The 23,455-nt window shown below is 36.2% G+C and overlaps 1 non-coding gene across 1 annotated transcript; it reads right to left on the bottom strand.

Annotated features, from left to right (window-relative positions):
• Positions 1-1,848: 1,848 nt before the first annotated feature.
• LOC118347834 lies at positions 1,849-1,987 on the bottom strand. Its single transcript, XR_004800980.1, has one exon. It is a non-coding gene; the product is annotated as a small nucleolar RNA Z247 (small nucleolar RNA).
• Positions 1,988-23,455: the final 21,468 nt, after the last annotated feature.

Raw genomic sequence — 23,455 nt, 5'->3', positions numbered from 1 at the left:
AGTAAACAGAAGTATTTGTAGGTGAGATAGATGGAGACATACCTGTTGTGACTGAGACAACAGTATCCAATGAAAGATCCTCCAAGATTTGAGTAGCAGTAGGTAAAATAGGTGTGGGAATGAAATAGGTGGTGAATGATGGTGTACTAGTAGGAGATGTTGAATTGGAAATTGCATTTGCAGCAGGAAAGGTATTTTCATCAAATACTACATGGCGAGAGATGTAGATGCGACCAGATTGAATATCATAACATCTGTACCCTTTTTGATTTGCAGCATAGCCAAGAAAGATGCATTTTTTGCTTCTATATGACAGTTTATGAGAAGAGTAAGGTCTTAGAAGAGGTTAACAAGCACACCCAATTGTCTTAAGGAGAGTGTAGTCTGGCTGTTTATGAAATAAGAGAAAATAGAGTGAGTGATTATCAAGAACAGATGATGGCATTCTATTGATATGGTAAGTGGCAGTAAGGAAAGCATCAACCCAGTATTCAGGTGAAAGATGGGACTGAGCTAGAAGTGTAAGGCCTGTCTCTGTTATATGTCGATGTTTTCTTTCAAAAATGTCATTTTGCTTAGAAGTATGAGGGCATGTCAACCTATGCACAATGTCATTTTCTGTTATAAAAGTTTTAAATGAGTTGGAGATATATTCTCCTCCATTATCTGTTTGAAACTGTTTAATTTTGTAGGAAAATAGATTCTCAATAAGGCATTTAAATTTAATGAAGCATGAAGCAACATCTGACTTTTGCTTTAAAGGAAACATCCATGAGAACCGAGAGTAATCATCAATGAATATAACATAAAATTTACAGCCACTTATTGAAATAACTGGAGAAGTCCATACATCAGAATGAATAAGTTCTAAGGGATGACTTGACTGATGAACAGAGGTAGGAAAGGGAAGTTTATGACTTTTAGCCATTTGACAGAATTCACAAACTTGTTTTAGCTTGTGAGACCCAGAAACTGAAATAAGAGCATCATGATGGAGATGTTGCAGAATTGAGGTTGATGGATGACCCAATCTCGCATGCCAAGTCTGGACAAGGGCTGTGAATCCTAGGAAAGCAGTAAATGAAGAGTTGGTAGGAGGTCTTTGCTGCCACTTATTTGATTGGAAATGGACTGGATAGAGATCTGCTCTACTTGTACCTTGGAGGAGGATTCTGTTGGTCTGTAGATCCTTCACAACAAAATAGGAAACAGTTAGCACAAAATAACAATTATTATCTTGGCAAAGTTGGTGAATTGAAAGGAGATTAGAAGAGGCTTGAGGACAATGTAAAATATTAGACAAAATTAAGGAACTATTTTTGGTTTGAAGGATACAGGAACCAATATTGTTGATGAGCAAACCTCCCCCATTGCCAACAGTTACTTGAGATGGACCTTTGTATGGTTGTTGATTGATGGTGAGGTTCTCCAAAGCAGCGGTAACATGGCTATTAGCACCACCATCCAGGAACCAAGATTGATCATCCTCTAGTGTGACCTGTGTATGAGCAGCCATGGCAGCTAGTTGTGCAAGGGGGTGTCTTCCTTGGTAGGAATAATTCATCCTATGGTAACAATCAAGTGCTTGATGACTTGTCTTGCCACAAATCTGACAAGGAGCTTTTGTATTTTGAAAGAATGGACTAGAAGTGGAATTCTGATTTTTTCCATTTGATAACACAGGAGGACTGGGGTGATTAGAAGGCCTAGAACCAGAGGGTTTATTGGAGTAGAATGATCTGTTGGACCTTTTGTGATTGTAATTAGGTTTGGTTTTCTGAGTAAAGAAGGCTATGTTGGTATTTTCTGGTGGTATAGATTGATGTTGGGTCTCTAGCAACTGCTCATAGTTGAGCAGCTTGGTTTGGAAATCATCAAAGGTAATAGAGGATTCTCGAGTGGCAAAGTGAAGAGTGGTGATAAATGGATGATATGAGGGATTGAGGCCTCCAATAACATATGAGATCAGATCTTCATCATCAACAGATTTTCCTACAGCTGCAAGTTGATCAGACCAGTTTTTGGCACTAATAAGATAGTCAGTGCATGACTTGGACCCTTGATGGAGAGTTTGCAATTGTCTTTTGAGATGGGAAATTCTGGATCTAGAGTGTGGGACAAATCTGTTAGACAGGGTGGTCCATACCTGTCGAGAAGTTGTTTGTCCATAAACAGTAGACAAAATCTTCTCTGTGAGAGTGGCATTTATCCATGCCAAAAAAAATTGGTCATTTTTCTGCCATAGCATATAATCAGAAGCAATGGTAGTGGTAAGTTTGCCTTCAGTATCAGTGACAAATTGAGGAGGACATGGCTCAGAGCCATCTACAATGCCAAGTAGATCATGGCTTCGTAGAAGAGGAAGGAATTGAGTGGTCCAATTCAGATAATTGGTTCCATCAAGTCTGACAGAAACCAAGGGAGTGATGTTGGGAAAAACAAAGGTAGCATGATCTCTGGGTAGGGCCATTGGGATTGAAAGAAAGAGGTGTTAGCCTAGTTGTGGCTCTAGTACCAAGTCAGAGCTTGAAAGTCTGGTTCAAATTGATACCAGATGATATGTTTTATTGAGTATATATAATGTTTACAAGATTGGAAAGAATTCAAATACATAACAAACTAGATTACATCTTAATAAAATACAATCATCTCAGTAGCTATCCATGTGATGATTCGTTGGAGAGGTTGTTGGTTTGTTCAGTGGAGTGGATAATGATGGACTCTTTTGTATTTTGAATTGGTTGGTTAACTAGTTCAACATGTTAATCGACTAAGAAATGAGGCAGCTCATAGGTTTATTAGGCATGCTTGGAATGTCGAAGATATAGAGATGTGGGGGATTGTGTTTCTATTCATGTATCCCACGACATATGATTGGACAAATATTCTCGGTAATGTCTCTGTTTTATGAATATGATGTTTTCTTATAGGAAAAGAAAAGAAAAAAAAAAGGAAAATAGTGGATCCACTGTATATATAATCTTAGCTAGTTGTGGCCTAGTTCTTTTTAACTTTCGCGAGTGCAATTACGTAGCCAGCTTTATAGGGTACGCGGTAAGTTAAGAAATATATATATTAACCAGAGAAAATAAAAGTACTATAATAAACAATAGGAAATATATATATATATATATATATATATATATATATATAATATGACTTAGGAGGGTACGAAGTACGTACGTACACAGATAGCAAAAACCAGTAGCTTTCCTGCCCAAACAAGCTACAGATGCAGCATGCATGCAGGTTCAATATTAATTATAAATTAGTAACCTATTTATGAAATAGCTTACAAAAAACCTTCTCCTCAAAATAAAAAAAAGCTTACAAAAAACCTACACACCCAACAAACTGCTAAATTTTACTCAAAAAAAAAAACAAACTGCTAAATTAAAGGAGTTGATTATTTAATTGTCTGTCAGAATTAAACTAACAAGAACAATTAATCACAGTACCACTATTAATATATTATATATATCTGCAGCAACGCAAATATCCCCAAATTAATTAATTATGCTATGTAGCTAGCCATTACCATAATTAATGGACAGAACATCCTTAATTATAAGACAGCTTTTCGTACGTAGATTCATAAGCAAAACTAATTTATATGGAAATTATGATATGTATATATACGGACATATATTAATGCACGGAATGTGCACGGACAAAGGCAAAATTATAAGCTTATTGTCATCTATATTAATATATGAATAATTATGTAAGGGGATTTCCTCTCACTCATAAGCCCACTAGAAGCTCGGCCTAGAATATTGGGCTTCGTCCTAATACTCGGCCCTATGACCCAAACTTGCTCACTAAACAATTCGCCTTTAAGGGAAAGTAAGCAATGATGGTTGATGAGATGGACAGACTTGACGCTACTCGGCCGCATTCCGCTCATGGGGACTCGTACAGGGTAGAACGGAAAAGACAGAAAACCTTTGATCTTCTGACAAGGGAACATTAACGGACGACCAACATGGTTTAAGCGATCAAGAAGTCATGCCGCATTAATGGCACCGTTGCAGAGGGATGCCGCATTGAAATGACTCTGACAAAAGGAACAATAAAAATGACATAGGCTTCACGGGGGCAGCCACGATCTGTTCCCCTAAACTCTCGGTATAAATAGTAATTTTCAAGTACGAAAAACCTCTTTAGCCTCGAGACTCTCTCATTATTACAAACTTCTAAAATACTCTATTGACTTTAGTATCAGAGACTTTTCGGCCCCAAGGTTGCCATCTCCTAGCTTTTTTCTTCTTCGTTTTTGCAGGCTCAGCTTTGAATATCTGAGTTGCTGGAACCTGACCCAAAGGCGTATGAAACACAACGTTAACAGTGGCGCTGCCTGTGGGATCCTTCATAGATCTTGCATGTACTTCGTATGCCTACAATAACCCGTTTCAGACAACTCGAAAAGGACATAAAGGAAGTTGCCATGGAGGCGAGAAAGAAAGCTATGGAGGACTAGGTAACAAAGTGAACCGGCAAAGTGCAAAAACTTCGCAAGGAGAATGAGGAGCTCAGGAAATCTCAATAAGGACAAAACGAAGAGGTGGAACCTAGTAATAGCGAGCATGTGAACTCCCGAAATACAGGAGCTAGAGCGAACGTAGAGGAGGAGAGGAAGAACATGCAAGACGAGCTCTACAATCTTAAAGGGAAATATGAAGAGATTACAGAGAAAGTGGGCACATAATCATCAGTGGACCAACTGCTCACAAGCACTAGTCCACCCTACACCAAAGAAGTGATGGATGTGCCTTTGCCACCAAAGTTCAGGATCTCCACCATGGAGATTTACGATGGGGGAAGGACCCTTTTGAGCACCTGGAAACTTTCAGGGTTCACATGATGTTGCACGACTTCCTGGGAGAGGTGGCATGCAGGGCGTTCCCACTAACCCTAAAGGGGCCATCACGAGTATGGTTCGGGTCTTGGGCACCTAGTTTTGTAGATAGTTTTGATGAGCTCCTGCACCCCTAAAATGCTGAATACCTACGAAAATTTTATTGCTAAATCTAACTTAATTATTGTGAATTTATGTTTCCATGCATACACTACAAATCTTAATGGAAGAGGTGTTGTATTTCAATGTCGACTTTCAAGAACGTAACAGAATCGCCATCAACGTAATCTCCATCAACAAAGTTTTCATTGACTATTTACCACCCCGCGAGACACCAAAGGGACGAGTCATGCCAGAGGCTGCTCTATCCCTCCTGCAGAGGAGTGTGGGTCGGCCCTCGACCACTCAAAGATGAAACTTATCTTACTCGTGAGCATCAACAGATGGGAGTGGGTCTAATTACAAACTGGCCGAACAACATACCTTCTGCGAGGCCAAAAGGGCTGGTTGAGCCAAAGGCTACGTTGTCCCTACCGCAACGAAGAGCAAGTCTAGCCCCGAGGCTACCTGAAAAACTTACCTCAACCTTCGCCATGACGAAGTGTGGGATCAACGCCAGTCTGACCCAGACTTACCCTTTACTACAATGTAAATAGGCGGGAGCGGGTCCAGTCCCAAACTACCCGAGCAACCTACCTCCCCACGAAGGATGATAGGTGAGCAAGAGGCTAAACCTCCTCATCCGGGAGAGTGAGACCAGCCCCCCTAGTGGACCGAAAAACTTACCCTGATCCCTATCGCGGTTAAGCAGCAGACCAGCTGCATCCCTGTCCTAATTACCTCCCCCCCCCCCCCCCCACCACTCGGGATACCAGAGGGAAAGGTAGCCCAAAATGTTTCTTTATCCCTCCATCGACGGAGTGCAAATTAGTCCTCAACTACCTGAATGCAAAAACTTACATTCCTCGTAAACGTCAACAAGCGGAAGAGAGTCCAACAACAGACTGCCCTCAAAATATATCTCCCCACGGACCCATTAGATGGGTTGAGCGAGAGGCCACCTTGTCTCCCCCTGGCGAAGAGCGGGACCAACCTCACGGCTACTCGAATAACTTACCCCAACCTCCGCTACGAAGAAGAGTGGGTTCAGAGCTAGCCTGACCCAAAACTTACCCTTCCCTACAGTGTCAACGGGCGGGAGCAGTTCCAGTAGCAGACAGCCCGAACAACCACGGGGAACAAATGGACGGGTTGAGCTAGCGGCCACCTTGTCCCTTTAGTGATGGAGAACGGGTCCAGCTTTAAGGCTGCTTGAAAACTTACCCTAAGCCCTATCTAGGCGAATGAGCTGGCTGACCACATCGCTTTCCAAATTACCTCCTTGTGGGGCAAAGGGGCGGTTTGGCTTGAGGCATTCCGACCCCTCCCCGACGGAGTGCGAGTAGTCATCAGCTACTCGAAGATAAAAACTTACCTTCATCGTAAACGTTAACAGGTGGGAGCAAATCCGTGAACCAAGGAGACGGGTCGAGCCAGAGGCCACCTTGTCTCCTCACGGGGGAGAGCGGGATCAGCCCCCGGCTACACGAATAACTTACCCCGACCTCCGCTACGACGAAGTGTGGGATCACCGCCAACCTGACTCAAACTTAAGCTTCCTTGCGATGTGAACGGGCGGGAGCAGGTCCAACTATAAACTGTCCGAACAACCTACCTTCTACGGGGATGAAAGGGACACGTTGAGCTAGAGGCCACCTTGTCCCACCAGCGATGGAAAGCAGGTCCAATCTCGAGGATGGCCGAAAACTTATCTCGACTCCTATCATGGCGAAGGAGTTGAGCAGTTACATCGCTATCCAAATTACCTCATTTGAGTGCGAGTCGAGTCCTTCGACCTCCAAAATGCTGCACCTAGGAACGCAGATATCAACAACATGGTAGAAAGCGGAAAGCACATTGCATCATAGGTCAAAGGGCCCAGTTGCACATCAAAATAAAGCATAACAACACAAAATAGAAGAACTAAAAGATTAGGTAGAGTAAAGCGCATCTGAGAGATCAACGGCGTAATATTCTAATTCTATATATTACTTTTAACTACTATTCAATATTTTATCTTTATTTTTTCGTTACATTTTCACTATTATTCACGGAATAACTCACTACCCAAACGTAACTTAAATCTACAAGGCATATATAGAAACTAATTCAATATATTGTTTGTCACCTTGCCAACCAAGTCTCTGTTTTGCTACTTTCTTAATTTTGTCACACCAAAGTCAAATTAATTATATGACCCTCCAAGCATATAATGATGATCTGCGACTTGAAATTATGATGATAAGATCACAAAGCTGTTTGAATATCGACGTTTTAAAATTAGCAGGATGAGTACGTAAGAGCTAGCAAGATCATATAATATTTATAGTCTAATCTTAATATCATTTTAATTTAAATCTTGTGAAGATAACGATCACTATACTGGCCTGATCATGATGATTATAATATGATCTTTCTCCAAAACTGAACTATCTATTAATTAGCTACTAAATGTTGATTGGCCTCCCATGCATGCATAGATCTGCTCACCACCGAATTCGCCAAGAAACATCAATCTTGCATTTGCATTTCCATTTCCTAGTTTCTATCGTCTTGGATCTCCCCTGCCACATAGTACCAAGACATACATGATACCTAGGGGTGGGTAAAGAGTGTGTGTGTATATATATATATATATATATATATATATATATATATATATATACACTTTGCATTCAATACTATATATGTATATATATTTCTTTCAGATTTTAATTCCAATATCCTACTTATAACAATTAGTATATAAGATATCAACATTTTAAGTGATATTGAGATTAATTAAAGAGTTAGTTAAGTTGTAAAATCTATCACATTCTTACGTACCCGACCATATATGTTGACCGATTCTTTCTCATGAAGACGTTTGTGAGTGGGAGTCTATCATCTTAAGAGTCCTTTAAGTGGTCAAACACTCCTCCATTCAATTTAAATTGATCCCATGAAAATAGGATCACGTGGGACACGTAAACCCGAAATTTGATGGGAATTTCGGCTATAAATACATGTGTTTGGTCCCCAAACTCACTCACTCAATTCCCTTCGGTAATACACCATCTAAATAGAGTAGAGAAGAGTTTGGAAGAGCCAAACACAGTGAAAACCGAAACAAATACAGTGAATTACATCAATGGCTGGAGGTAAGATTTCTTGGCGTTAAACCCTTTAATTCTCATTTCTAAAGTGTTATTCCACATTAGAGAATTTTATTTAAGTCTAACAATATATACATCGATCTTGTCGTTTGCAAGGATATTCTTGTTTTATTATATATAAGTCGCTAGCAGTATTAATAAAAGACGACTATCGTTTGGCTTTCATTGTGGTATATTAGAAGCAAAGGAATAATACCGACGAATATCTAACAATATGTAAATCGTTACAAAAAAGTGGGGCGGTAATTTATAAGACTTTTTTTTGAACAAAATTAATTGCCCGAAAAGTCACTCTCCTTATAGTGCGATAAGGACCACCTACTATAAGAAAATTGTTTATTTACGACCAGTTAATTCTAGCGAAATGATTATTTGTAGTTAAAATTGATTGCGAAAAGTTTTTGATTATAATAAATTAATCACAAAAAACCGTTTTTCTTGTAGTGACTCGGACAAGATAGAATGAGTAGGGCAGGATGAAAATTAGTACAGGAGTTACAGGTAATTGCATGCGGAACCTCCAGGGTTGAATTTAACCTGTTTTGGATGTACAATAGTATGAATTCATGTTTCTCGTCTTCATCAAAACTTACAACGATGTGTGTGTATATATAAATATATATATATATATATATATATATTGTATAATTTAATAGAAAAAGGACAACTTTTAAGGAAAAACAGAAATTACGGAGTTTTATTACTTACAGAAATGCTAAATTGTCCTGAAGTAATTTTTTTTTTTTTACTTAGTGATTAAGAAAATATTTTTTAATGATATTGTAATTTTTTTTAAAAAAAAATATTTAAAGATGTTAAAAAAATACATGTAAAAAAGTTAGAAAAATAAAAAAATAAAATACACTTATTGGCATGGGAGCCAAATTTGGATCTGAATTCGGTAACTCTAGCTTTACTCTATTAATTATTTTAAAAAAAAAAAAAAAACCTTTACTCTATTAATTAATGCCAAAGTCAGTACCATTGATTTTGTAGGTTCATCATGTCCAATAATCGATCAGCATATACATACATATATATATATATATAGATATATACGTGTATATATATATATATATATATATATATATATATATATATTATATATAGACACACACACGTGTATGTGTTATATGCATGGAGGATCATAGCCCTAGTTTACAATATTGTGGGTAGCCGGCCCTGAATTGGGCCTGAACTCGAGTACTGGTACATCAAAGGATTGACCCGGTCGATCTGACCTTGGACCAGATTTAGAAGTGATTTAGATTTAGAGATGAGTTGAGATAGATTGAGATGGTTTATGAATAATAGAATAAAAGTTAAATTATTTCTTATATTTTGTGTATGAATTTATAAAAGTTGTTTTAGTATTTGAAAATTTTGAATTATTTATTATATTTTGTATAGAAATTTTAAAAAGTTATAATAATGAGTTAAGATGAGTTAAGGTAAGTTTTGAATGCAAACAAAGCCAATTGAACTTAGCGACGTACGGATGTATCTACTGCTTTCTAATAGTACTAAAAAAAATTATACTTGAAGTCAGTGTATAAAGTACACTTACTAAAATGTTTATATGACATAAGGGGTGGAACTACCTTAAGCCCCTCCAAAATTTTTAAAATTTGATGAAAATTAAGTTTTAGAAGGTATTTTTATAAAGTAAATTATATAAAAATTAGTATTTAGCCCCTCTCCCCCTAAAAAATTATTTTTTCTTCAGTTAGCCCCCCCCAAACTAGATTTTTTAATTCCACCCTTGCATGACATAATTTGATTTAAAAGATAAATCTTAAAAGCTCAGGCAGAAAAGCTCGGGGAGGTTTTTGTCTTATCTTCATTTTTACACCTTATTATATTTTTCCTTCCTATCTTCATTTTTAGCTCGACATTTTTTTCCATCCTGTTTTCATATTCCGCCTCAAGAACCTTTCTTCTATCCTATTTTTATTTTCGGCCTTATATCTTTTTTCTATCCTTTTTTTTTTTTTTTTTTTGGTCCTATTGTCAGAGGGCAGCATTGGGCAAGCTTTATTACTCACCCGAGTTTTAGAGCACGAGCAAGCTTAGTGTTTGCATGCTAGTTGCTCAGGGGTTAGTCTTAGTGCTCGTTGTGCTGATCTTGCTATGCTCGTGGTTCCGGGGGAGCTTCATTACTAGCCCGTGGGGGTACCTTGTTGCTCTGAAGGAGCTTTGTTGCCTCCCATGATCGGTGGGCACATAGCCCACCATGGTAGCTGCTCAGGGAGAAATGCATTGCTTTGGAAGTAAGTGATCGACACTCTTATTGTTCGAGGTGAGTGTCATTGCTTGGTTGTGAGGGTACCTTGTTGCTCGGGAAAAGCATTGTTGCTTCCTGTGATCGGGTGGGGAGCACATATCCTAGCATGCATGTTGCTCGAGGAGAAATGTAGTGCTAGGTAAGTAAGTGCCTGACACGCTTATTGCTCGGGGCAAGCTTCATTGCTTGCCCTTGAGCGTGGGTAATGCGGCGAGCAAAGTGCTCGCCTAGCTAGCTTTTTCTGTGCGGTGATCTTCATTGCTTGCCCACCATGCTTGTTCCTCAAGGCGAGTTTTATTACTTGCTCGAGGTATTCCTAACGAGGGTAGGCTGAGTGCCCTCCATGCTTGTGCTAAGGGGCAAGCTTTGGTGCTCACCCTTGCATGTCGTGTACATGGGCATGCAGTGCTTACGTGTGTAATGCACACCCCAGCACTTGCTATTTTAAACATGTAAATCCTAAAATAACAAAGTAATAGTGATAAGAGATTTATCTTCATAGATTTTTTTATGCGTAATTTTGCTAGATGCCTCCTTTATGTAGAACTAGTCTTTATTAATGGGTCATGCGACCTTTTATTTGGGGAGTGATAAATCGATCCCACAGACGACACCAAATTGTTCATACATTTTTGGCCCAGGGACAATGCCAACAATATGGTCAAATGACCTCCTTTCTCGCTTCTGATTAAGGAGGTCTCCTTTCTCGGATGACCTATTATAAATAAGTAAATCATCCCCAGACTCAACCAGATCTCAATGGACCGGAGGCACTCCAATGATAAAGTTAGTCACTAATTTCTTATAGTGAAACTCAAGAGAGAGAGAGTGGGAGTATTTTCTTCCATTTTTTTACAATTCCCTTTCCATATTAAGGAGTAACCTCTGTTAGGATTTTTAGAGCCCATAAATAATTGTCATGTGTCAATTTTGAATCGGTTAGATAGTGCGGAGTGAGTGGTTATTCCCTAAAAATGGGGCTCATGGTCATTATCTAAAAACTGGCTTTATACGGTTATGATCATGCATGGAGCTTTTTGAGTGGGGTCTACTACCTATTCTTTCTTTTTTCTTTTTTTCTTTTTTGAGAAAAACAAAACTTCATTGATATATATCTGCAATAACATAATGCAATCATTACATAGATTGTTCCATACTAACAATATGGAACAATAGCCTTAATCTGCTCAGACCCCTCTTCCATCCAAATTTGCTCATCTTCTTGCAATAAAGCAAGTTTTGCATGTTGATGTGCAGCACCATTAGCTTCTCTGTAAGTGAATAAAAGCTGGCATCCAGACCTTTGCATCAGCATTGATTGAGCATCAAACACCAAAGCTCGATAATCTGTACAAAATTCTTCATCACTATTAGTAGCCTTTACTAGAACCTGAGAGTCACCTTCAAGTTCTACCCTCGCAAACCCCAGTTTTACATAGACCTCCATTGCCTTCCTTAGGGCCATACCCTCTGCTACAACAAGTTTCATATAATATCCAAAATCTTTGCACACACAGACCATTATAGCCCCTAATTCATCCCTTATAATTATACCAAAACCTGTCTGCTTTTGCTGCAAGCTTACTGACGCATCCCAATTGACTTTAAGGTAGCTATTACTTGGTCTTTTACATCTTAATTCACTTCTAGCAGTAACCCCTTCAACTTGCTAACCCCCTTGAATTTGTGATTGTATGAAAATATCCCTATCTGAATCCAGCCTTTATCACTTGGTGTGAACTCTCAAAATCTTTTCCAAAGACTAATTAATTCCTCCTAATCTATATCCTTCTCAAAATAAAACAATAGAGCTATGTAGCTTCCACGGGCAGCTTTAAGTTCAAATCTGACCATAAAGCTTTAAAATCCATAGCTGAGCTTGACTATTTAGTAACTGGACTAAGGGATTCATCCCATACATCACTAGCTACAAAACAACTCCTTAAAGTATGAAACACTGTCTTAGTTTCCCTCTGGTAGATATGGCAAGAATCAGTTTCAACCACCTTCCTCTTCACCAGATTCGACATTGTTGGTAAAGAATCATGTGCAGCCTTTCACACAAAATGTTTAATCTTCCCTGGGACTTGAAGACTCCACATCTCTTGCCAATCAAACATACCCCTTCTTCTTGCCTTTTTATTGAAAGCTGCAAATAATATGCACTTCTTACATTGAACTTACCATTTGTCGTATATCCCCATATCAACTTATCTTGAGCACCCCTCTTACTTATTGGGGTTCTAGAAATTAGTTCCATTTCTTTAGGCTGAAAAATTTGTGAGATCAATTATTTATTTCAGCTGCTTCCACTTTCTTCTAACAATTCTGACAGTGCTGCATCACCATGCAATATAGATATAGGGGATTGTACTTGAAAAGATGTTGGTTTTGGTAACCATTTATCATTCCATATTGCACCTCCCATTACCAACCCACCACATACTTCTTGCTTTTATTAAATCCAATGAGAACCGAAGACTCTTCCATATCATAGATGGATTAGAACTCAGCTTAGCATTAAGCAACTTACCATTTTTGAAGTACTTCTGCCTCATTATTTTTGCCACAAGAGAATCTGGTTCATTCAACATTCTCCATATTTGTTTTGCCAACATAGCTTTATTAAATGATCCAAAGTCTCTAAAACCCAATCCACCTCTCTTCTTTGATTCCCATATACTCCTCCAAGTTTTCCATTGAATCTTGTTATAATTTAGATTATGATTCCACCAAAACTTCCCCATCATCGAATTTATTTCCTTCAGCAGCTTCTTAGGTAGCATGTGAAAGTTGGGATTGTTTGGATCACAACTTTTAGTAGAACTTCCTTCCCTGCTTGCGAAAGAAAAGTATTCTTCCAACTAGATATCTTTCCCCATATCCTTTCTTTATAGATCTGAAAGCCTGGTATTTTGATCTACCCACCATTATTGGAAGTCCCAAGTATTTTTCAGAGTTATTATTGATAGACACCCCAACAACAGACACTAATTGCTGCTTAGTCCCTTCCTTGGTATTGGAGCTAAAAAATGCAAATGTTTTATCTCTATTTAAATATTGCCTCGATGCCTTTTCATATATCTGCAGTAAGTCTTGTATCTTCTAGGCTAGCTCGATAAAAAAACACACTATCATCAGCAAAGAGAAGATGGTTTATTTTTAAACCACCTCTTGATGCAGCAACCCCTTTTATCACACCAGTATCCTCTGCATGATTCAGTAGAGAACTAAGCCCTTTTATAACAACATCCTTGTAGGGATTTTAACACGGACTATGAATCTTGGTAGTAGAATACTCTTCATAACTATTTCTTGAAAATAATTTTTTCGAGCATTTTGTCTATGGTTTTTTTGTCAATGTGACATCAAATAAGTCACTACAAGAAATTTGACTTTTAGGGACAAAATTTGTTAGAGACGAATTAAATTTCATCCCTAAAAGTCATTTTTGGAGACGAAATAAAAAAATGCCTGAGCTACTAAATTTGTTCGAAGGGAGAAATATCCATTCGAACAATATATTTTGTGATGAACAAAATTGTCTCAAAATAGATTCGAATATGAAATTAATGTCTGTTTAAACAGTATATAATCTGTTCGAATAATAATATTGACGGGAAATTAATTTATTTTTCCCGGGGAAAGTTAATAACCGTTCGAACTTAAATTTTTTTGTTCGAACAGACATTTTTTCAATTAATTTTTTTATTAGTATGAATTTGTGCATATATTTTTTCCATTAAAGTAATAAATATATTTTCCATTAATTTGTTATCATTTTCAAAATATAAAAAAGTGTATATATTATATATTATGATTTGCGGTGAGTTAAAATATTTATAAATTCATAAATTAATTTTATGTAATTAACTTCAAAACTTTATAATGATTTCGTTTTTGTTAAATTTATATAAATATAACTTTAAAAATAGTATCATTTTTTATATTATCATGAACGACAAGTAAAATGAAAAAAATATACAAAGTAGTAAGCACGAAAAATAAAAACCATATATTAATTACATCTCAAATATATTATATTCAATACAACATAAAAAAGTAAAATAATAACTAAAACGATCACTATTGCCTAAGTAGATCAACATTCTCTTGCAACATTTTAATACTTCCTTCCAGATCCCTAAACTTCTCCATGATGAGCTTAACGAACTCCACAAATAGAGTTCGTACCTGATCCAAAGTAGCCCCATGAGGCTGTCTCTCAACAGCGGCAATACTACTAGAATCTGGATCTTTGGGAGGACTAGGCTATTCTGGTGTAGTCTTCCGCAAGTGCCCCTTGCTCTTGCTGAATGTGATTTTGTTAAGGGGTCCTATCTGTGGCGACCTCCGCTCAGTGGCCGACACGGTAACTCCCGATCGGAGTAGGAGGTTAGATATCAGTAGTGCAAATGGTAGACTACCTCCACTGGAAAAACGTGACTCCAATCGAATGCGGGGGAATAAATACAATGCCAGATCAATGGGATTCCTCCGTGCTATTCGCAGCAAAAATCTGGCTCGATCGATCCCGAAACCAGTCTTGTGTTTTTTCGGATCGATGTTATAGCCAGCAATCAAATTAAGCATTCTAAAATATGCTATACAATCGGCCTGTCAGATCACCTTGCTCCCATCATATGGAAGAGCCGATGGGTCACGCACTAGCTGACGCACCTAATCATCTTGGAGACCATCATCAGGTAGATCCCCATCCTCACTACCATCCTCACTAGCATCCGAATCTACATTCGGGGCTAGCGTGGAGGATGTGGCCGATGTGTCAGAATCAGATGGTGCAGCCACTGGTCCCTATGTAGCCGCTGCAGGATATGCATTAGCCACGTGCAGGATGTCAGGGAACTCAGCAATAATGCGGGGAGAGAAATTAATACTCACTCCCCGGACCGATAAGGTGTAGAATAAAGCATCAGCGCTAAGTTCTCTCATGGCATGGTAGAACTCACCGACCATCTCTGGATATGTAGTCCCCCGCTTCTCACGGATCGGTATCCATCTCCGCTCGATGAAGATGGTCTGTATGCTCCGTCGTTCCCATGAAAGATCGGAGAAGTCAGACAAAATGACTGGACGCTCAACAAGTATAGGCCTCGTCCCTAAGCATGAGCTGCTCCACTACTTTGGCTCTGCTGATCTCTCGCACGTTTTCTTCCGCTTGATGCCATTTATATACTGTTTAACCATAAGGTAAGTAAGAATATAATTAACCATAATATTTAAATTATATTAATGAATAATTGTACTATATTGAACTGAATTGAAATAACTCATTCAAACGGAACATATTCTGTTCGAACTAAAACCTATTCGAATGGATTGTTCTATTCATTCGAACCGGCAATCTTTGTTCATTCGAAATAATTTATTTTGTTCAAATAGAAATAATATTGTTTGGCAACTAAGATTTCGAACGGAATAGAGTTAGTTCGAACGGAAATAAGCCAAACAGCCATGGCTGAGTCGACTCAGCCCCAAATTGAAAAACTTTCTATTTAGATGTTATCCTTTGTTTTAATCTATAAAAATGATTAAGGAGTGAAGTCCAATCATTTGTACTGATTATTTTGATGTTATTTCTACGAAATACACCAAAATGGGAGGATTTTGCATTCGAAATCCATACCCCCCAAACACAATCCATTCGTGCAAAAAACTAAACAATAGAGGTGGAGAGTTGACCCATACCTCTTAGAAGTTCAAATATGGGGTTGCTATAGTGGTTGAGTGGCGGAGATAAGGGGCGAACTCGGAAGCTCTCGGTAGTTACTGGTTCGAATGAGAGAGTTTTGTTTCATTGTAATCGAACTTGGTATACAATGACTGTGGCGTCTTGTTCGAATGGGATAAATATCCGTTCAAACTGTTATTATACTGATATATTTATAATTATATTACTAATAGTAATTTATAATAATACTAATATTACAAAGTGCAAAAGTATAAAAATAAAACTAATAATAGTATTATAATACTTTTAAGTAATATGTTTAGTATATTATTTGTAAATATATTTATTCTATTATACTAAGTACATACTAAGTACTTAATATACTTACAATGACTTAATTATATAGCTACTATATATAAGTTATGATAATTATACTCATATAGTTTATATAATTTTATAACACTAACTATAGTTACTAGTTATATCATTGCAGTGTAAGTATTATATATAGTTACTATATAGCTATAGTAGTTATTAGTTATATAGCTACTACGGTATAAGTATTATATATAGTTACTATATAGCTATAGCTATTATAAGTTATGATTACTATACAAGTTAATATAATTAATATAAATATAGCTATAGTAGTTATTAGTTATATAGCTACTACAGTATAAGTATTGTATATAGTTATTTTATAGCTATAGCTATTATAAGCTATGATAACTATACAAATTAATATAATTAATATAAATATAGATATAGTAGTTATTAGTTATATAGCTACTACAGTGTAAGTATTATATATAGTTACTATATAGGTATAGTAGTTATTAACTATAGTAGTTATTACTTATATAGCTACTACATCGTAAGTATTATATATAGTTACTATATAACTATAGCTATTATAAGTTATGATAATTATACAAGTTAGTATAGTTAATATATATATATATAGTAGCTATTAGTTATATAGCTACTACAATGTAAGTATTATAAGTTAGGAAAATTCAAAATTGTGGGGTCGTAGTCAAAAGAAGCCATGGGGATGATAACATTGACTTCTACGGAATTATGAAAGATATCATAACGTTCAAGTACGTGGGGGGATATATGGTTTTGTTGTTTAAATGTAATTGGTGGGATGTCTCAAATCCTAAGTTGTGAGTGCGTAACGATGATTATTTTGTGAGTGTTAATACATCTCGCACATGGTATGAGAACGATCCTTTCGTTCTCACTTGCCAAGCGAATCAAGTCTTTTATTTAGATGATCCGGAGTACGAAAACCCATGGCGGGTAGTGGAGAAGTTTGCACCAAGAAATGTATATGATTACATTCTAGAGGCAGACAAATCACATGAAAAAGTTGATAGTCCAGCAAATGAAGAAACATATCAAAAAAATGAAGTAGGCATCAATCTATTTGTTGATCTAAGCCAATATGATATGGTCTCATTGCGTAGAGAAGATGTTCAACCCGAAGTAATTGAGGGTGAAATATTGGAAGAAAATGAATCAACTGAAGTATCTAGTGAGGATGAGGGTGACTGGTCCAGCAAAACGAATAGTGAATGAATTTCAAACCTGAATTTTTGTAAGTAATATTAACATATAAATATCTGTAACGTTTGTTTGAATAATAATTTGTTATAATTTTAAATAGATATGCCTTCCAAGCGCAAAGCAACATGTGTGCCATCTTCATCCATTACTAGCTCCCCTTGTGGTTCACCTGTCATGAATAGTGAGTCAACATCACCAAGTCCAGAATAAGGTATTTTATCAAATTAAATATAACATTTTATGCTCAATTTAAGTAATATATCGATAAAATAAATTAATTTAATTAAAAAATTATGCTTTAATTATTGTATATATAGTTGTTGTAAGCAAGCGCCAAGGTAGAGGCACTACGAGTGGTGTCTGTATAGAGAAAGTAAGGAAAATGGATAAAATCAAGGTTGATATTCCTGATTATCATAAAATTAAGTGGCTCCGGAGATTCGACAGCGTGGCCTGCTTCTTATGTTGATACACTTACTCACACATATGCGCCGATTGCTACATCCTCTTGGTCTAAAGTTCCCCAAGATGTGAAAGACCACATAAAAAATCGTTGTTTGATAATAAGCTACATCTCAACCAACTAAGTATATAACATGTTACTCTCGAGTTAATTTGTATTTATACTAATTGTTTATAATTTTCAAAATGATTAGTTTGAGCTTAATTTTGGCTGAAGAGAGGATCGATTAACGATTGAGAAATTGATGTCGAATGCATTTCGGAAGTACAAAGGTCGATGCCATGCACATTATAAGAAGTTCAGTACTACAATATAGGCACGCCAAAATCCATTCCAAACAATTCCACCAAACGAATGGCAGAAGATTTGTGATATGTTTGAAGATCCTGCTTATTAAGTAATATCTCTATTATCTTGTTTTAATAGTATATCACAAATGTGTTAAACATATAGACTAATATTTTTCTTTTTAGCAATAGAGTACTGTGAACAAAGCAAATAGATCAAATTTAAAGATAAATCATCATGCAGATTCTCGATCTTTTCATCGTTTGTCTAACAAAATGGTAAGTTATTTTAGTTCCCGTTAAATATTAACATATAATACACCATTTCTTATTTAAGTTCTAATATAGATTTTCCTTTTGCAGAAAGAAGAAAATCTCGCTGACTTTGATTTAACCGAATTGTATGCTAAAACACATAAAAATCGTGATGGTGTTTGGGCCAGTCTCGAAGCAAAGGCAAATTGTATAAGTTTAAGTTTTTTTAATTCCATTGTCACATCATATTTTTGTTACTTATACTAACTTTAATGTTTTTTGTTTTCGTAGGACAAGATTATATCTCTTAAAGAAATTGCTCTGGATCCATCTAATGCATCATTTGTCAACGATGCTCAGATCTTTTCTCAAGTTCTTGGATCACGTTCTGGATATTTGATGGGTTTAGGATGTTGCATAAAACCATCATCATCATCATCATCATCCTATTCTCAAGCCAGATTGAATGAAGACAAGACTAAAGAATTGGAGGAAGCAGCACTTGAGATAGAGCGATTGATGTCCAAGGAAAAAGAGTTGCTAACCCGATTAGATCAAGCAGCGGATTTGGAAGCGAGATTAGAAGAGAGGATGCAATTGAATAACTAAAAAATGTTTGAACAATTCTAATCAATGATGTCCCAAAACTCTACGCCACCACCATAGTCTTAAAATTTATCTTTTCATTAATTACATTTATATTATGATGTTCCAAAACATTTAAACAATTGATATTTGAATTACAATTTGTGTAATATTATATGGTATTTTTAATTAAATTATGATCTGTATGATTAATAAAGTTGGAACGGTAAATAATCGGTTCGAACGGTAAATTATCATTTGTAATTACATTCGAACCAAAAGAGACTCATTCGAACAAAAACTAACCCATTGGAATGACAAACGAGAAATATGAACGTTTGAACAATAAATTATTTGTTCAAACAACATTAATATGCAAAACCCCGTTCAAACGGATATAATTTTCAAAAATAAAATATCTGTTCGAACATACATAATTTTTGTTCGAACACAAGTCGTTTGAAAAATTTATTAGTTCGAACGCATAAAATCTGTTCGAACACTCCATTCATTCGAACATGATCAAATATGATCATTAGTTCGAATGAATATTTCATACTATTCGAATGGATGTCTCAATTCAGATGGAGAAATATTTCATTCGAACAATTTATTGAGACAAAATCGGTTCGTCTAAAAAAAAATTATCCGTTCGAACGGTTTCGACTACATCCGTCCAATTTAATCTCTAAAAATGATTTTTTAAGACGAAATTTGATTTTCGTCTTAAAAAACTTCATGAGACGATTTTTTTGAGATAAATTAGAAACAAAATTTTTTCATCTCCAAATATAATTTGGGACAAAAGTTGTGTTTTTTGAGACAATTTTTTGCCTCAAAAAACACAATCTCTTGTAGTGAGTGATGGGTGAGTAAAAATAAAAGAAGAATAATTCCTATTCATTTGATGTTTAGTTAAATGAGTGATTGACGAATGGCCATTAAAAGAGTTTCTCTAATTTCTTTCAATTTGTTTTCCTATGCCGAGGTACATGATATAAATTGGTCCTTTGTATGTGTAGGAGTTGACAGATTTTTAACTCATAAACAGGCCGCGGGTGTGGTCTGTACGTTTTTACTTTGTCCAAATGAAGTGGGCTGAACCTGACCTGAAACATTTAGGCCCAATTTAACCTGCTGGTTTAAGACCTCTTTTCCTAATACGATAGTTATTCACAGATCGTCGCAGCTTCTAGGTTAGGTTTAAATTCTTTTACGATGATGATGATGAGCGTCACCAATAATATGATCTTACAATGACTTTATGAAACTAGATTTTGCGTCTGCAGAAGTTTGAAATTACTTATTGTTGTTGGAAGCAGATGAGACTTATTTTCTCTGAAATTGAAGGATTTTGTCAGTTACTTGCTCTTCAATTCTTTTATATTTAATTTATTCATTTAAATTATGATTTAAGTTGTTTTTTAATTTGTATGAGATTAATATTTTTTAAAATTATATATATATTTATATATATATATAGTCCTAGCAGCTAGGTAGCTACTTGAGCATGAATATTTATGTTATTATTATTGATTATCTAGCTAGCTGTTCATTTCAGTTTACTATAAAGGACATTGAGTATTGCATACATATGTCGTTGTTTATTATTATTATTATTAGAGATCATGTTTTGAGTACAAAAACACCGATCAGCTGGAAGTAGTACTGCTAATTATCATATAATGATTGTTAAAAGAAAGCGAAGAAGAGAGAATTATCCTCGATCGAATTATTAATTAATTAAACATTTCATGTGTCATTCCATATATAATATACGAAAGATTGCTTGTCCTAGATTAATACTAGAAATTAAAGATTAACTTATTATACCATGCATGCAATATAATTATACCTATTAGCTAGAGTACTACGTAAGTAGGAACGCTTTTCATGAATTTATATGTTTTCTTAATTCCCTTTATATATTTAGGGATGTAAAATCTAGCTATTTGAGAAATATATATTCCTGTCAGAAAACATTCTAATTGACAGTCGACTTATTATCAATTTATATATATAGGGCTGTTAATGCGCGTAGAATTAATGAAGTCCTTTTCATGAGATTGAAGTATTCAACCTTTTCTCTTGAAATAATCAGATAATCTGAGTCTTCTCACCATCTAAAAAAAAAAAAAAAAACCAAATTTGGAATTTATATATCCTGTCTATATAAATACCTCCTGATCATGATCTCATAAACGCATGCATGATCTTTGGAGTACTCAGTTTTCTTCAATATATATATATATAGAGAGAGAGAGAGAGAGAGACGGCTTGAGATCCAGATATTGATTGCATTTAGTCCTGGTTATACACACACACATACAGAAATTAAGGTCTATGATCTTCAACTGATGAATCTGCTCCCCGGCGTTTTAGCAACTGGCCGGAGTTAGAATTCATTAGCTAGCATTGAAACTTTTGTCAGCTGAATGACCCAGTCGAAAACCTGATCAGTTCATTATTTTAATGAATGACATTATTTTTTTATTTTATTGCCAGCGAATACAGACTCAACTAATTGACAACCTGAAGCCGAGGCAGCAGGCACATAAATCTCTCTCTCTCTCTCTCTCTCTCTCTCTCTCTCGCGCATAGTGAAGTACCCTATCGTCACACCCCATATATGAGCACAACAGCAATGGTTGACCTTGGGATGATTGGCTTGGAGGACGTACGCTCAATTTGAGTGTGTTTGCTGGAGTCTTCCAATAATGGGGAAGAGTGTTTACACAAGAAATCCCACCATCTTCGCCAGCACAATCCATTATTTTCATTAGCCAAAAAAGCATTCAGCGAGGGATTAATTGTCGCTCTCTACCCACTCTTGGCTACACGTACACATGACCGCCACTTGCAAATGATGCCCTCTTCCGGCCTCTCGCAAATTAAAGAATAGGTAGGTCTCTTTTTTTGGACTCTTTCGGCTCCAATAACTATAATTTCTTCTGCTTTCTCCTCCATCAACCAACTAATAACCCTATTATTTTAATATAGTTTTTACATTAAACAAATGCAACCATAGATCTTTTCGTAAACTCTTTGGTTGTCCGGTCCAACTTTATCATCGGAAGAATAATGGAGTAGGTTCCTGTTCCATCTTCCAATATCAAGTGAAAGTGAACTCATCCCATCCCACATGTAAAAAAAGGCACTTTAAAACAAACAAACGAGAGAAAAAGCCGTGAAAATGGTGCGCTCATGATAAGATACCTGAATGGCTCTCTCTCTCTCTCTCTCTCTCTCTCCTCGTTTTGTTAAATCTTATGTTTGCTTTAGTTCATCTTTAGTCACGAGTGATGTTCGTTCTCATCCAAATTAATGTTGTGATAAAAGCTCATCATGGCGCAGATGCTAATTTATAAGGACTCGATCGGTTACCGATTATTCTAGTAGGGGGCCGGGGGAATTTCAGAGTTCAATTGGCCGCACGGCAATTCTTATGCAAATTAACTCATGGGTACTAATACTCATGTATATAAGTTTAATTTGTGATTTATTGGCCAGTGATATATAAAAAGTCAATGAAATGTAACATCAATTTCAGACGGTTTCTTGTAACATGGAGCCATTAGTTTTCAATACAAGTACTCATATCGATGATCCTTATATACCCAATTTTTCTGGTCAAACTTTCTATTACACCAATTGAGATGTTTTGTTTTTTCCTCTCAATCTACCAATTGGTATATCATGATACGTTTAAAAGTGTTACGTACTATCGAAAATGCATGCATGTAATTGCTTTAAAAGCAACACATGAATTTGGAGCATCTCCAACAATTCGACCTAGATATAATATATATGTATCTTTACACTAGTCTTTTTTTTTTTTTTTTCCTTTTCTTTTTCTCCGGAGCAATGAATAGATCATATGAACTGGGGTATATATATGTACATTAATTTTTTTGATCAATTAAGGCCTTAATGTGTCATCACGTGGAACAAGTGGAATTAAGGAATAAAAGTACTCAGAACTGGAAAAATCATCAAGATCAGATGTTGCACATGCAAAGTACTCATTGATGCTCGGGCCTCGTGAATCGCACGTGATCACGTGGCAGATAGATCGACTTTGAGCGATTTGGGGTTTGAAGCTTTTATTAACAAATTAATTGGAAATTTGGGTCCGGTGCAGGTGATGCATGTACGTATGTGGAACCCCGGCCCGGGTCCCGTGCATCCTTATAATGTTAGGAGTA

This window comes from Juglans regia, chromosome 2 (assembly GCF_001411555.2).
Source record: "Juglans regia cultivar Chandler chromosome 2, Walnut 2.0, whole genome shotgun sequence".
Taxonomy (NCBI): Eukaryota; Viridiplantae; Streptophyta; class Magnoliopsida; order Fagales; family Juglandaceae; genus Juglans; species Juglans regia.
The sequence above is the reverse complement of the archived record's forward strand: the minus strand, read 5'-3'. Positions and strand labels throughout refer to the sequence as shown.